The sequence below is a fragment of the Lolium perenne genome, chromosome 4 (genome assembly GCF_019359855.2).
Source record: "Lolium perenne isolate Kyuss_39 chromosome 4, Kyuss_2.0, whole genome shotgun sequence".
In the NCBI taxonomy this organism is placed as follows: domain Eukaryota; kingdom Viridiplantae; phylum Streptophyta; class Magnoliopsida; order Poales; family Poaceae; genus Lolium; species Lolium perenne.
The window spans coordinates 402,669,438-402,685,199 of NC_067247.2; positions in this window are offsets into that span (position 1 = coordinate 402,669,438).

A 15,762-nucleotide genomic window follows, 5' to 3' on the forward strand; every position below is an offset into this window, starting at 1 on the left:
TAGAGTAATATAACAAATGCAATATGCATGTATGTAGGAATCAATGCACAGTTCACACAAGTATTTGCTTCTTGAGATAGAGAGAAATGGGTAAACTGACTCAACAATAAAGTAAAAGAAAGGCCCTTCGCAGAGGGAAGCAGGGATTAAATCATGTGCTAGAGCTTTTCAAGTTTTGAAATCATGTAGAGAGCATAAAAGTAAAGTTTTGAGAGGTGTTTGTTGTTGTCAACGAATGGTAGTGGGTACTCTAACTACCTCATCAACCAGACTTTCAAGAGCGGCTCCCATGAAGGACGTTATCTCTACCAGCAAGGTAGATAATCCCTCTTCTCTTTTGTTTACACATGTACTTTAGTTTAGTTTTTTTATTTTTTTATTTTTTAGATGACACTCCTCCCAACCTTTGCTTTCTCAAGCCATGGCTAACCGAATCCTCGGGTGCCTTCCAACAATCACATACCATGAAGGAGTGTCTATTTGCAAAATTAAGTTGTTTACTGATGAATCAGAGCAAAACATGTGAAGAGAATTATTAATGAAAGTTAATCAATTGGGGCTGGGCACCCCATTGCCAGCTCTTTTTGCAAAATTATTGGATAAGCGGATGAAGCCACTAATCCATTGTTGAAAGTCTGTCCGAAGTAAATGACAAGATCGAAAGATAAAACACCACATACTTCCTCATGAGCTATAAAACATTGACACAAATAAGAGATAATAGCTTTTGAATTGTTTAAAGGTAGCACATGAAGTATTTGCTTGGAATGGCAGAGAAATACCATGTAGTAGGTAGGTATGGTGGACACAAATGGCATAGTGGTTGGCTCAATGATTTTGGATGCATGAGAAGTATTCCCTCTCGATACAAGGTTTAGGCTAGCAAAGTTATTTGAAACAAACACAAGGATGAACCGGTGCAGCAAAACTCACATAAAAGACATATTGTAAACATTATAAGACTCTACACCGTCTTCCTTGTTGTTCAAACTCTTTACTAGAATTCATCTAGACCTTAGAGAGACCAATTATGCAAACCAAATTTTAGCAAGCTCTATGTATTTCTTCATTAATGGGTGCAAAGTATATGATGCAAGAGCTTAAACATGAGCACAACAATTGCCAAGTATCAAATTATTCAAGACATTATAGCATCTACCACATGCAGCATTTTCTGTTTCCAACCATATAACAATGAACGAAGCAGTTTCAACCTTCACCATGAACATTAAAAGCTAAGAACACATGTGTTCATACGAACCAGCGGAGCGTGTCTCTCTCCCACACAAGGATGAACTTATTCAAACATAAACAAAAATAAAAGCAAACAGACGCTCCAAGTAAAGTACATAAGATGTGACCGAATAAAAATATAGTTTCAAGAGAAGGAACCTGATAATTTTGTCGATGAAGAAGGGGATGCCTTGGGCATCCCCAAGCTTAGATGCTTGAGTCTTCTTGAAATATGCAGGGATGAACCACTGGGGCATCCCCAAGCTTAGACTCTTCACTCTTCTTGATCATAGTATATCATCCTCCTCTCTTGACCCTTGAAAACTTCCTCCACACCAAACTCGAAACAAACTCATTAGAGGGTTAGTGCATAATCAAAAACTCACATGTTCAGAGGTGACACAATCATTCTTAACACTTCTGGACATTGCCCAAAGCTACTGGACATTAATGAAACAAAGAAATCCATCCAACATAGCAAAAACGGCAATGCGAAATAAAAGGCAGAATCTGTCAAAACAGAATAGTCCGTAAAGACGAATTTTAAAATGGCACCAGACTTGCTCAGATGAAAATTCTCAAATTGAATGAAAGTTGCGTACATATCTGAGGATCACTCACATAAATTGGCATAATTTTCTGAGTTACCTACAGAGAATTAGGCCCAGATTCGTGACAGCAAGAAATCTGTTTCTGCGCAGTAATCCAAATCTAGTATGAACCTTACTATCAAAGACTTTACTTGGCACAACAATGCAACAAAACTAAGATAAGGAGAGGTTGCTACAGTAGTAACAACTTCCAAGACACACATATAAAACAAAGGTACTGTAGCAAAATAAACACATGGGTTATCTCCCAAGAAGTGCTTTCTTTATAGCCATTAAGATGGGCTCAGCAATTACAATGATGCACTCGCAAGAAATAGGAGTTGAAGCAAAATAGAGCATCAAAAAGCAAATTCAAAACACATTTAAGTCTAACATGTTTCCTATGCATAGGAATCTTGTAAATAAACAAGTTCATGAAGAGCAAAGTAACAAGCATAGGAAGATAAAACCAGTGTAGCTTCAAAAATTTCAGCATATAGAGAGGTGTTTTAGTAACATGAATTTTTTTACAACCATATTTCCCTCTCTCATAATAATTTTCAGAGACATCATGAACAAACTCAACAATATAAGTATCACATAAAGCATTCTTATTCACATGCATAAAAGTATCATTACTCTCCACATAAGCATAATCAATTTTATTAGTTGTAGTGGGAGCAAATTCAACAAAGTAGCTATCATTATTATTCTCATCATCAAATATAGGAGGCATATTGTAATCATAATCAAATTTATCCTCCATAACAGGTGGTACTAAAAGACTACTATCATCATCATAAATAGGAGGCAAAGTATCATCAAAGTAAATTTTCTCCTCAATGCTTGGGGGACTAAAAAGATCATGCTCATCAGAACCAGCTTCCCCAAGCTTAGAACTTTCTATATCATTAGCAACAATGGTATTCAAAGTGTTCATATTAATATGTTCCATGGGTTTTTTAATTTTCGCATAAAACCATCCATGTCTTAAATCGGGAAATAGAATAAGAAGCTCACTGTTGTCCATTATGCCAAACTAGTGTAAACAAGAAACAAAAAGATGCAATTGCAGGATCTAAAGGAAATAGCTTTGAGCACACGCACAACGGCAACAGAAAAGTACTTTACCTGGGACCGGAGTATGAGTGCCTTTTACCTTTCCTCCCCGGCAACGGCGCCAGAAAAGTGCTTGATGTCTACGGGTGCTTCTATTCTTGTAGACAGTGTTGGGCCTCCAAGAGCAGAGGTTTGTAGAACAGCAGCAAGTTTCCCTTAAGTGGATCACCCAAGGTTTATCGAACTCAGGGAGGAAGAGGTCAAAGATATCCCTCTCATGCAACCCTGCAACCACAAAGCAAGAAGTCTCTTGTGTCCCCAACACACCTAATAGGTGCACTAGTTCGGCGAAGAGATAGTGAAATACAGGTGGTATGAATAAATAGTAGCAACGGCACCAGAAAAGTGCTTTGCCCAGGACAGTAAACAAGCAGTAGTAACGCTTGTAGGTAACGCAAAGAAAAACGATAAACAAGCAGCGATAGCGATGTTTAGGAACAAGGCCTAGGGATCATACTTTCACTAGTGGACACTCTCAACATTGATCACATAACAGAATAGATAAATGCATACTCTACACTCTCTTGTTGGATGATGAACACCATTGCGTAGGATTACACGAACCCTCAATGCCGGAGTTAACAAGCTCCACAATTCAATGTTCATATTTAAATAACCTTAGAGTGCATGACAGATAAACACGACTAAACCAAGTACTAACATAGCATGCACACTGTCACCTTCACACTATGTAGGAGGAATAGATCACATCAATACCATCATAGCAATAGTTAACTTCGTAATCTACAAGAGATCACAATCATAGCCTACACCAAGTACTACACGATGCACACACTGTCACCATTACACCGTGCAGGAGGAATAAACTACTTTAATAACATCACTAGAGTAGCACACAGATAAATTGTGATACAAAACACATTGCAATCATAAAGGGATATAAATAAGCACTTCACTATGCTACTCTGAATTACTCTCTGGCAAGATAACGAACACTAATTCATCATGTAGGCAAACCTTAAAGATGCATTCCCAAGTACTAATGAACACCCCACGCTGTCACTTTGAGCATTCACAGGAGGTACTAACACACCACAATTTCATAGAGACATCCAACTCAAATCATAACTCAGTGAATAAGTATTCTGTGAAATATAGCCTAAGAGACCCACACGGTGCACACTGCTTGTCACCTTTACACACGTGGGACAAGGAGTCTCCGGAGATCACATAAGTAAAATCCACTTGACTAGCATAATGACATCTAGATTACAAGCATCATCATATGAATCTCAATCATGTAAGGCAGCTCATGAGATTATTGTATTGAAGCACATAGGAGAGAGATGAACCACATAGCTACCGGTACAGCCCCGAACCTCGATGGAGAACTACTCCCTCCTCATGGGAGACAGCAGCGTTGATGAAGATGGCGGTGGTGTTGATGGAGAAGCCTTCCGGGGGCACTTCCCCGTCCCGGCGGCGTGCCGGAACAGAGACTCCTGTCCCCCAGATCTTGGCTTCGCGATGGCGGCGGCTCTGGAAGGTTTTCTCTGGTTTCGTCGAACGTCCTAGGGTTTTCGCGACGGAGGCTTTAAGTAGGCGGAAGGGCAGGTCAGGGGCCACACGAGGGCCCCACACGACAGGCCGGCGTGGCCAAGGCCCAGGCCGCGCCGCCCTGGTGTCTGGCCACCTCGTGGCCCCACTTCGTAAGTCCTCCGGTCTTCTGGAAGCTTCGTGTAAAAATAGGCCCCTGGGCATTGATTTCGTCCAATTCCGAGAATATTTCCTTACTAGGATTTCTGAAACCAAAAACAGCAGAAAACAGGAACTGGCACTTCGGCATCTCGTCAATAGGTTAGTTCCGGAAAACGCATAAATATGACATATAATGTGTATAAAACATGTAGATATCATCAATAATGTGGCATGGAACATAAGAAATTATCGATACGTCGGAGACGTATCAGGTACCAAATAACAATTATTGAGGTTTAAAACTAATCCCGAAGGTAGATGTAGAGGGAGCGTGCCGACGGCGATCACATCGACTTTGGATCCATTTCCAACGCGCATCGTCACCTCGTCTCTTGCCAGGCTTCCTCTATTCCGCAGTTCCTGTTTCGAGTTACAAATGTGAGCAACCGAACCAGTATCAAATACCCAGGCACTACTACGAGAACCATTAAGATAGACATCAATAACATGTATATCAAATATACCTTTCCTTTTGACGTGGCCGCTCTTTAGATCGGCCAAGTATTTGGGGCAATTACGCTTCCAGTGCCCCTTCCCCTGGCAGTAATAGCACACAGTCTCAGGTTTAGGACCAGCCTTAGGCTTCTCATGATGCGTTGCAACTTTCTTGCGCCCTTCTTGAAGTTACCCTTGTTAGGCTTGCCCTGCTTTTTGAAACTGGTGGTCTTGTTGACCATCAACACTTGATTCTCCTTTTTAATCTCAACTTCAGCAGATTTCAGCATGGAAAAGAGTTCAGGCAAATCTTTATTCATGTTCTGCATGTTGTAGTTCATCACGAAGTTCTTGTAACTTGGTGGCAGTGATTGAAGGACACGGTGAATACCCAGCTGGTTAGGGATCATCATCCCCATGTCACTGAGCTTCTTGGCATGTCCGGACATGGCAAACATGTGCTCACTAACGAAGCTGCCCTCTTCCATCATGCAACTAAAGAATTGCTTCGAGGCCTCATAGCTCTCCACGGCCGCATGAGTTTCAAAGATAAGTTTGAGCTCACGCATCATCTCACATGGGTCGTGGTGCTCAAAACGCTTTTGGAGCTCTGCCTCTAAGCTGCACAAGATGGCACACTGAACTTCGGAGTACCGAACAGCCCGAGTCTCATAAACATTCTTTATGTCCTCGGACACTGCAGGAGGTGGTGGGGGACCTAGCGGTGCTTTGAGCACATATTGCAGGCTTCCACCATTGAGGAAAATCCTCACATGACGGAACCAATCAGTGAAGTTGCTACCATTGCCCTTAAGCTTTTCTTTCTCTAGGAACTGGTTAAAATTGATGGAGGGGGGCGCCATGATCTACAACATATTTGCAAAGAGTTTAGACTAAGTTTATGATAAATTGAGTTCAAGTTTAATTCTTAAATTAACTAGGTGAACTCCCACTTAAAACAACATCCCTCGCATTGTCTTAGTGATTACACGAACCAAATCCACTACACCAAGTCCGATCTTCCCGAGAAAAGATGTAGCTTCAAAGGCGAACACTCAAAGTGTTCATCATATCATTCATATGACTCATGCTCTACCTTTCGGTATCCCGTGTTCCGAGACCATGTCTGTACATGCTAGGCTCGTCAAGGCAACCTTGGTATCCGCGTGTGCAAATCTGGCTTGCACCCGTTGTATGCACATGTAGAGTCTATCACACCCGATCATCACGAGATGCTTCGAAACGACAAGTCTTAGCAACGGTGCATACTAAGGATGAACACTTTATTATCTTGATATTTAGTGAGAGGGATCATCTTATAATGCTACCGTCGCGATCTAAGCAAAATAAGATGCATAAAAAGGACTAACATCACATGCAATTCATAATGTGTGATATGATATGGCCTTTCTTCTTGTGCTTTTGATCTCCATCTCCAAAGCACGGACATGATCTCCATCATCACCAGCATGGCATCAAGGTCAGTGGCGCCGCTTCATGGTTGTCCATCACTTATAGCTACTATAACAACTACTTGAAATAAAGCTATTACATGATGAATAGACACGCAGGTCTTTAACAAAAATTAAAGACAACCATTAGGCTCCTGCCGGTTGCCATAATACAATAATGAGCATCTCATACATCAAATATAATCATCATCACATCATGGCCATATCACATCACCAAACCCTGCAAAAACAAGTTAGACGCCTCTAATTTGGTTTGCATATTTTACGTGGTTTAGGGTTTTCGAGTAAGATCCAATCTACCTACGAACATGAACCACAACGGTGATACTAATGTTGACAATAGAAGTGCAAATTACAATCTTCACTATGGTGGGAGAGACAGACACCCGCAAAGCCACTTATGCAATACAAGTTGCATGTCAAGCGTGGAGCAAGTCTCATGAGACGCGGTCATGTAAAGTTAGCCCGGGCCGCTTCATCCCACCATCCCGCAAGAAGCAAAGTACACAAACTAAAGCAACAAAAGCATCACCGCCCACAAAACCATTGTGTTCTACTCGTGCAACAGATCTATGCATAGACCTGGCTCTGATACCACTGATGGGGTTCGTAGCATAGAAAACAAAAATTTTCCTACCGCAAGACGAATAAAACCAACAGATCTAATCTATGGAACACCCAAGATCTAATCTACAAGATCGAAGCAACGAGATGGAGATGAGACTAACCCTCGAAGATTCCAAAGTCTACGAGATTAATCTCGTTGTTGATGTAGACGATCGTCCCCGGTGCTGCAATCCGGCAGCACTTCCGTACTCGGTCGCGCGTACGGTGTCGATGAAGCTCCTTCCTCTCCCTGTTCCAGCGGGCAGCGGAGGTGCGGTAGATCTCCACGGAATCCCAGCAGCACGACGGTGTGGTGGTGGTGGTGGAGAAGAATTCCTGCAGGGCTTCGCCTAAGCCGGAGCAGGAGAAACTGGGAGGGAGGAGAGGTGGCAAATTAGGGTTGCGTACGGAGCAGCTTTGGCCGGCCAAACTATCCCACTTTATATAGTCGGGAACTAGGGTTAGGGTTTCACAAAACCCATCTAGTGTCGGCGCCTGGTGGGCCCACACAATACCCTGGCGCGGCCTGGGGGGCCCGCGCCGGCGTGTTGTGTGGCCCACCCCTGGCCTTTCTCCTTCTCCCCTTTGGACTCCGTCTACGTGACAGAAAAATAAGAACCTCTGTTTTTATTTCGTCCAATTCCGAGAATGTTTCCAGAACAACTTTTCTTGAAATACAAAACAGCAGAATTCTTCCAGAACAATTCCGGTCCTCCTCGTGATGTCTTGGATCCCATCCGAGACTCCGAACAACATTCGGTCTCCATCTCATATTCCGAATCTACCTATGCGACATCGAACCTTAAGCGCGTCACCCTACGGTTCGTGAACAATGCAGACATGGTCGAGACTCCTCTCCGAGCAATAACCAATAGCGGGATCTGGAGATCCATAATGGCTCCCACATATTCAACGATGACTTAGTGATCGATTGAACCAATTACATACGATGCCAATTCCCTTTGTCTCGCGATATTTTACTTGTCCGAGGTTCGATCATCGGTATCTCCATACCTTGTTCAACCTCGTTGCCGACAAGTACTCTTTACTCGTACCGCGGTATGTCATCTCTCATGATCTAATCATGTGCTTGCAAGCTAATCAGACGACATTCCACCAAGAGGGCCCAGAGTATATCTATCCGTCATCAGGATGGACAAATCCCACTATTGATCCATATGCCTCAACTCACACTTTCCAAATACTTAATCCCATCTTTATAACCACCCATTTACGCAATGGCGTTTGATGTAATCAAAGTACCCTTCCGGTGTAAGTGATTTACATGATCTCATGGTCGAAGGACTAAGACAACTATGTATCGAAAGCTTATAGCATTTTGAACTTAATGACTCGATCTTATGCTACGCTCATTTGGGTGTGTGTCCATTATATCATTCAACTAATGACATAACCTTGTTATTAATAACATCCAATGTTCATGATCACGAAACCATGATCATCCATTAATCAACAAGCTAGTTATACAAGAGGCTTACTAGGGACTCCTTGTTGTTTACATAACACACATGTATCAATGTTTCGGTTAATACAATTATAGCATGGTATGCAAACATTCATCATAAACACAAAGATATTATAATAACCATTTTATTATTGCCTCTTGGGCATATCTCCAACACCAAGCATTGAGGAGAAAATTTTCTTTGATGATACTTTGCCTCCTATTTATGATGATTATAATGATAGTGGTCTTCTGGTGGTCTACTATGGAGGATAAAGTTTATTATGATGATACTATACCTCCTATATTTGATGATGAGAATAATAATGATAGCTACTTTGTTGAATTTGCTCCCACTACAACTAATAAAATTGATTATGCTTATGTTGGGAGTAGTAATAATTTTATGCATGAGACTCATGATAAGAATGTTTCATTTGATAGTTATATTGTTGAATTTGTTCATGATGCTACTGAAAATCATTATGAGAGAGGAAAATATGGTTGTAGAAGTTTTCATGTTACTAAAACACCTCTCTATATGCTGAAAATCTTGAAGTTGCGCTTGTCTAGTTTTCCTATGCTGGTTGCATTATGCCTACATGACTTGTTTATTTACAAGATCCCTTTTCATAGGAAGTGGGTTAGACTTAAAAGTGTTTCTTATTTGCTTTTTGATGCTCTCTTTTGCTTCAACTCTTATTTCTTGCGCGGGCATCATTAAAATTGCTGAGCCCATCTTAATGGCTATAAAGAAAGCACTTCTTGGGAGATAACCCGTGATTTTATTTTTACAACAAGAAGACCCAAGCATCTAAGCTTGGGGATGCCCAAGGCATCAATACCATGATCAAGAAGAGTGAAAAGTCTAAGCTTGGGGATGCCCCCGTGGTTCATCCCTGCATATTTCAAGAAGACCCAAGCATCTAAGCTTGGGGATGCCCAAGGCATCCCCTTCTTCATCAACAATTTATCAGGTTTCTTCTCTTGAAACTATATTTTTATTCGGTCACATCATATGTTCTTTACTTGGAGCGTCTGTTTGTTTTTGTTTTGTTTGAATAAATTCATGCTTGTGTGGGAGAGAGACACGCTCCGCTGTTACGTATGAACACATGTGTTCTTAGCTTTACTCTTAATGTTCATGGCGAAGGTTGAAATTGCTTCGTTCATTGTTATATGGTTGGAAACAGAAAATGCTGCATGTGGTAATTGGTATAATGTCTTGAATAATTTGATACTTGGCAATTGTTGTGCTCATATAGATCATGTTTAAGCTCTTGCATCATGTACTTTGCACCTATTAATGAAGAACTACATAGAGCTTGTTAAAATTTGGTTTGCATGATTGGTCTCTCTAAGTCTAGATATTTTCTGGTTAAGGTGTTTGAACAACAAGGAAGACGATGTAAAGTCTTATAATTCTTACAATATGTTCATATGTGAGTCTTGCTGCACCATTTTACACTTGAGTTTGCTTCAAACAACCTTGCTAGCCTAGCCTTGTATTGAGAGGAATTCTTCTCGTGCATCCAAATCCTTGAGCCAAAAACTATGCCATTTGTGTCCACCATACCTACCTACTACATGGTATTTCTCTGCCACTCCAAGCAAATACTTCATGTGCTACCTTTAAACAATTCAAAAGCTATTATCTCTTATTTGTGTCAATGTTTTATAGCTCATGAGGAAGTATGTGGTGTTTATCTTTCAATCTTGTCATTTACTTCGGACAGACTTTCACCAATGGACTAGTGGCATATCCGCTTATCCAATAATTTTGCAAAAAGAGCTGGCAATGGGGTGCCCAGCCCCAATTAATTAACTTGCATTAATAATTCTCTTCACATGCTTTGCCTTGATCTATCAGTAAGCAACTTAATTTTGCAAATAGACACTCCTCCATGGTTTGTGAATGTTGGAAGGCACCCGAGGATTCGGTTAATTAGCCATGGCTTGTGTAAGCAAAAGGTTGGGAGGAGTGTCATCTATAAATAATGAAACTAAAATACATGTGTAAACAAAAGAGAAGAGGGATGATCTACCTTGCTGGTAGAGATAACGTCCTTCATGGGAGCCGCTCTTGAAAGTCTGGTTGATAAGGTAGTTGGAGTACCCGCTACCATTCGTTGACAACAATAAACACCTCTCAAAACTTTACTTTTATGCTCTCTATATGATTTCAAAACTTAAAAAGCTCTAGCACATGATTTAATCCCTGCTTCCCTCTGCGAAGGGCCATTCTTTTACTTTATTGTTGAGTCAGTTTACCTATTCTTTCTATCTTAGAAGCAAACACTTGTGTAAACTGTGTGCATTGATTCTTACATGTTTACCTATTGCACTTGTTATATTACCTTATGTTGACAACTATCCATGAGATATACATGTTACAAGTTGAAAGCAATTGCTGAAACTTAATCATCCTTTGTGTTGCTTCAATGCCTTCTACTTTGAATCTATTGCTTTATGAGTAACTCTTATGCAAGTCCTATTGATGCTTGTCTTGAAAGTATTATTCATGAAAAGTCTTTGCTATATGATTCATTTGTTTACTCATTGTCTTCATCATTGCTTCGAATCGCTGCATTCATCTCATATGCTTTACAATAGTATGATCATGATTATGATAGCATGTCACTTCAGAAATTATCTTTGTTATCGTTTACCTACTCGAGGGCGAGTAGGAACTAAGCTTGGGGAAGCTTGATACGTCTCAAACGTATCTATAATTTCTTATGTTCCATGCTAGTTTTATGACAATACCTACATGTTTTGTTCACACTTTATGATGATTTGATGCATTTTCCGGAACTAACCTATTAACGAGATGCCGAAGTGCCAGTTCCTGTTTTCTGCTGTTTTTGGTTTCAGAAATCGTAGTAAGGAAATATTCTCGGAATTGGACGAAATCAAGGCCCACGATCTTATATTTCCACGAAGCTTCCAGAACACCGGAGAGGCACCAGAGGGGAGGCCCAGGGCCTCCACACAACATGGCGGCGCGGCCAGAGGGGGGGGGGCGCCCCCCTATCGTGTGGGTCCCCCGTAGCCCCTCCGACTCCGACTCTTCGCCTATTTAAGCCGTCCTGACCTAAAACATCGAGACGGAAAAGCCACGGTACGAGAAACCTTCCAGATCCACCGCCATCGCGAAGCCAAGATTCGGGGGACATGAGTCTCTGTTCCGGCACGCCGCCGGGACGGGGAAGTGCCCCCGGAAGGCTTCTCCATCGACACCACCGCCATCTTCATCAACGCTGCTGTCTCCCATGAGGAGGGAGTAGTTCTCCATCGAGGCTAAGGGCTGTACCGGTAGCTATGTGGTTAATCTCTCTCCCATGTACTTCAATACAATGATCTCATGAGCTGCCTTACATGATTGAGATCCATATGATGAGCTTTGTAATCTAGATGTCGTTATGCTATTCAAGTGGATTTTACTTATGTGATCTTCGGAGACTCCTTGTCCCACGTGCTTAAAGGTGACAGTGTGTGCACCGTGTGGGTCTCTTAGGCTATATTTCACAGAATACTTATTCACCGAGTTGTGATTTGAGTTGGATGTCTTTATGAAATTGTGGTGTGTTAGTACCTCCAATGAATGCTCAAAGTGACAGCGTGGGGTGTTCATTAGTACTTGGGAATACATCTTTAAGGTTTGCCTACATGATGAATTAGAGTTCGTTATCTTGCCAGAGAGTAATTCGGAATAGCATAGTGAAGTGCTTATTTATATTCCATTATGATTGCAATGTTGAGAGTGTCCACTAGTGAAAGTATAATCCCTAGGCCTTGTTTCCAAGCACTGAAACTCCGTTTATTTACCGTTCTGTTGCATGTTTACTCGCTGCCATATTTTATTCAGATTGCTATTACCACTCATATACATCCATACTACTTGTATTTCACTATCTCTTCGCCGAACTAGTGCACCTATACATCTGACAAGTGTATTAGGTGTGTTGGGGACACAAGAGACTTCTTGTATCGTGATTGCAGGGTTGCACCTCTTCCTCCCTGAGTTCGATAAACCTTGGGTGATCCACTTAAGGGAAACTTGCTGCTGTTCTACAAACCTCTGCTCTTGGAGGCCCAACACTGTCTACAAGAATAGAAGCACACGTAGACATCAGGGAGACAGCCACTAGGGTTTGTGTGTGAAAGGGAGGATGAGAGGCGGCCCTTTTTATAGGCCGGAGGGAGGCGAGGGAGCGGTGGCGCTCATTAACGCCGGCACGCAGAGCTAGGCGCGATAGTTGGATAACATTCCGGACAGGTAATAGGCCGGTTTGTACTAAGCCCATTAACGTGGAGCATGGACGCGGGGAGGGAACACTCATGGCCCATCCAGCATGGTTCTCTAGTTTCTTCTGTTTTTTTTCCAATTCGAATTTAACTGAAATTTAATAGTTTATTTTTATAGAAATTCAAAAAATGAAAAAACCTTCACACTTCGTCTTAGAATGGATACGAGAGTGTGTGCAAAAATTTCTGGAGCGTTTCTCGAAGGTCGAAAAATCCACATTCTTAGAAATCAAAAATAAAAAACTTTTCAGTTAGGCCGTCAGACATGTAACTTTTTTTGAATTATTTGAATTTAACCAGATGTGCTGCAGATTTATTCAAATCAAAAATAAAAAACTTTTCAGTTAGGCCGTCAGACATGTAACGCGGTTTGAACTAAGCCCATTAACGTGAAGCATGGACGCGGGAAAGGAATACTCATGGCCCATCCAGCAGGGTTCTCTAGTTTTCTTCTGTTTTTTCCCAACTCGAATTTAACTAAAATTTAATAGTTTATTTTCACAGAAATTCAAAAAGTGAAAAAAAAACTTAACACTTCGTCTTAGGATGGATACGAGAGTGTGTGCAAAAATTTCTGGAGCGTTTCTTGAAGGTCGAAATATCCATATTCTTAGAAACGGAAACGTTTGGGTTACATCAAACCACTTTTTCTAAGCTAGTCGATTTTTCGACCTTCGAAAAAAAATCCAGTTTTTTTACCCAATATGTCACACGTTTTTGTGAACATAATCCGTTGGTTAAAACTTTTTTTGAATTTTTTGAATTTAACCAGATGTGCTGCAGATATATTCAAATCAAAACTAAAAAACTTTTCAGTTAGGCCGTAAGACATGTAACGCGGTTTGAACTAAGCCCATTAACGTGGAGCATGGACGCGGGGAATGAATACTCATGGCCCATCCAGCAGGGTTCTCTAGTTTTCTTCTGTTTTTTTCCCAACTCGAATTTAACTGAAATTTAATAGTTTATTTCACATAAATTTTAAAAAAATGAAAAAAACTTAACACTTCGTCTTAGGATGGATACGAGAGTGTGTGCAAAATTTTCTGGAGCGTTTCTCGAAGGTCGAAAAATCCACATTCTTAGAAACGGAACCGTTTGGGTTACATCAAACCACTTTTTCTAAGCTAGTCGATTTTTCGACCTTCGAAAAAAATCCAGTTTTTTTACCCAATATGTCACACATTTTTGTGAACATAATCCGTTGGTTGAAATGTTTTTTAAATTTTTTAAATTCAACCAGATGTGCAGCTAATGTGCCGCAGATTTAAATAAAAATTAAAAAACTATTCAATTAGGCCGTCAGACATGTAACAGGCCAATGCACGCGGGGAACACTCCGGAATGGTAATAGGCCGATTTGTACTAGGCCCAATAACGTGCGACGTTGTGGATATTGGACGCGGGGAGGGAACTCATGGGCCATGGCTTTATCTGTCAACTTTTTTCGTCTGAATTTAACAGAAATTTAAAAGTTTACTATCGCAAAAATTCAAACAAATAAAAAACTTCACAATTTGTCAAACTTTTGAAACCAATAACTTTTATCTAATTTTTTTCTCTTTTTCATTTTAACACAGATACGAACATTACACAAACCACTACATACTTTAAAATAAGATTAGAACATTGAAAAATGAGGAAACCTAACTAGTGTCATCCTCGGGTGTTTCCTGTGTTCACTGCCAAGAAAGAACACTCCCAAGCACCCAGGCTGGAAACGTACACTAGTGGTTCTATTGGCCGGTGGCCATTTTCGCTGCAAAGAAAAACACTCGAAAATATCTAACTGTCGGTGCTCGAGCTTGACTCGCTGATGTGGTAGTGTCTCCGGCAGGATGTGCCGTCGAACACCTTGACGACCATGTCGCCATCCCCATCGTAGAAGAAGGTGAGCTGGCAGCTGGGCTCGAGATCGAGGTAGCGGGCGAACTTGTCCCACCCAGTGTGCAGGTACATCTTGCCCTGGCCGTCGAACAATACTGGGCAGATTAACGTTTGGGTAAATAATCGATTGTCCCCTTCTTATTTTATCACAAAGATTTGCACTAATCACCACTAGTTAGATCTCTATATCCGGGACGCTTGAGTATTCCACACAAGAACTCATCTGTTATATGTGTTATACACTTTGCTAGGTGGCACAACGTGTTAGCCCACGGCGTTGCGTCGCTGCTGTGATGAAGAGCAAAAAGCATATCGTAAGAGGTACACAAATTTAGGACACTCTTGTTTTCCAAGGAAATTGTAATATTCTGGTTTATGTATATAATTTTGTATGCAGGTCCTAACTGTGAGGAGGGTGAGGATTTTGAAGGTTTCATCAGGTATGCCAATCGCGTAAGAATGGATGATGCACAATTTGCTACATTGAAACATTTAGTTGACAAGCACATGCCAAGAAATCCACCGTATGTCTGCACGATCAAAAAATCAAACGTCGTGAAGAATAAAGCAAAAAATGGTAAGCGCTGGATTACACACCAAAATTTTCAAAATTTCCTAACATAGTTGATTGAATTCTCTAATTGACTGTAATCTTATATGCAGTACTTCTCGAGGGGCTTCACACTAAACCACATTGCTAGGCATACACAGCTACCAGCAGAAATAGAAGTTTATTCAACGAATACTAAAATTGCAACAGTTAAGATGGTGATGAGTAAGTCACAGGTCAATGGAAAAGGCAAAGGAGGTGCCATGATAACAACAAACGGGATGAAGGTTGTGAAGAAGACTAATATAAGAGTTAAAAACGTGTTTGTGTTCTGGTTCCGTGGTAGCCGCGGTGGTGGTCTCAAGCTTCTGGTTGATA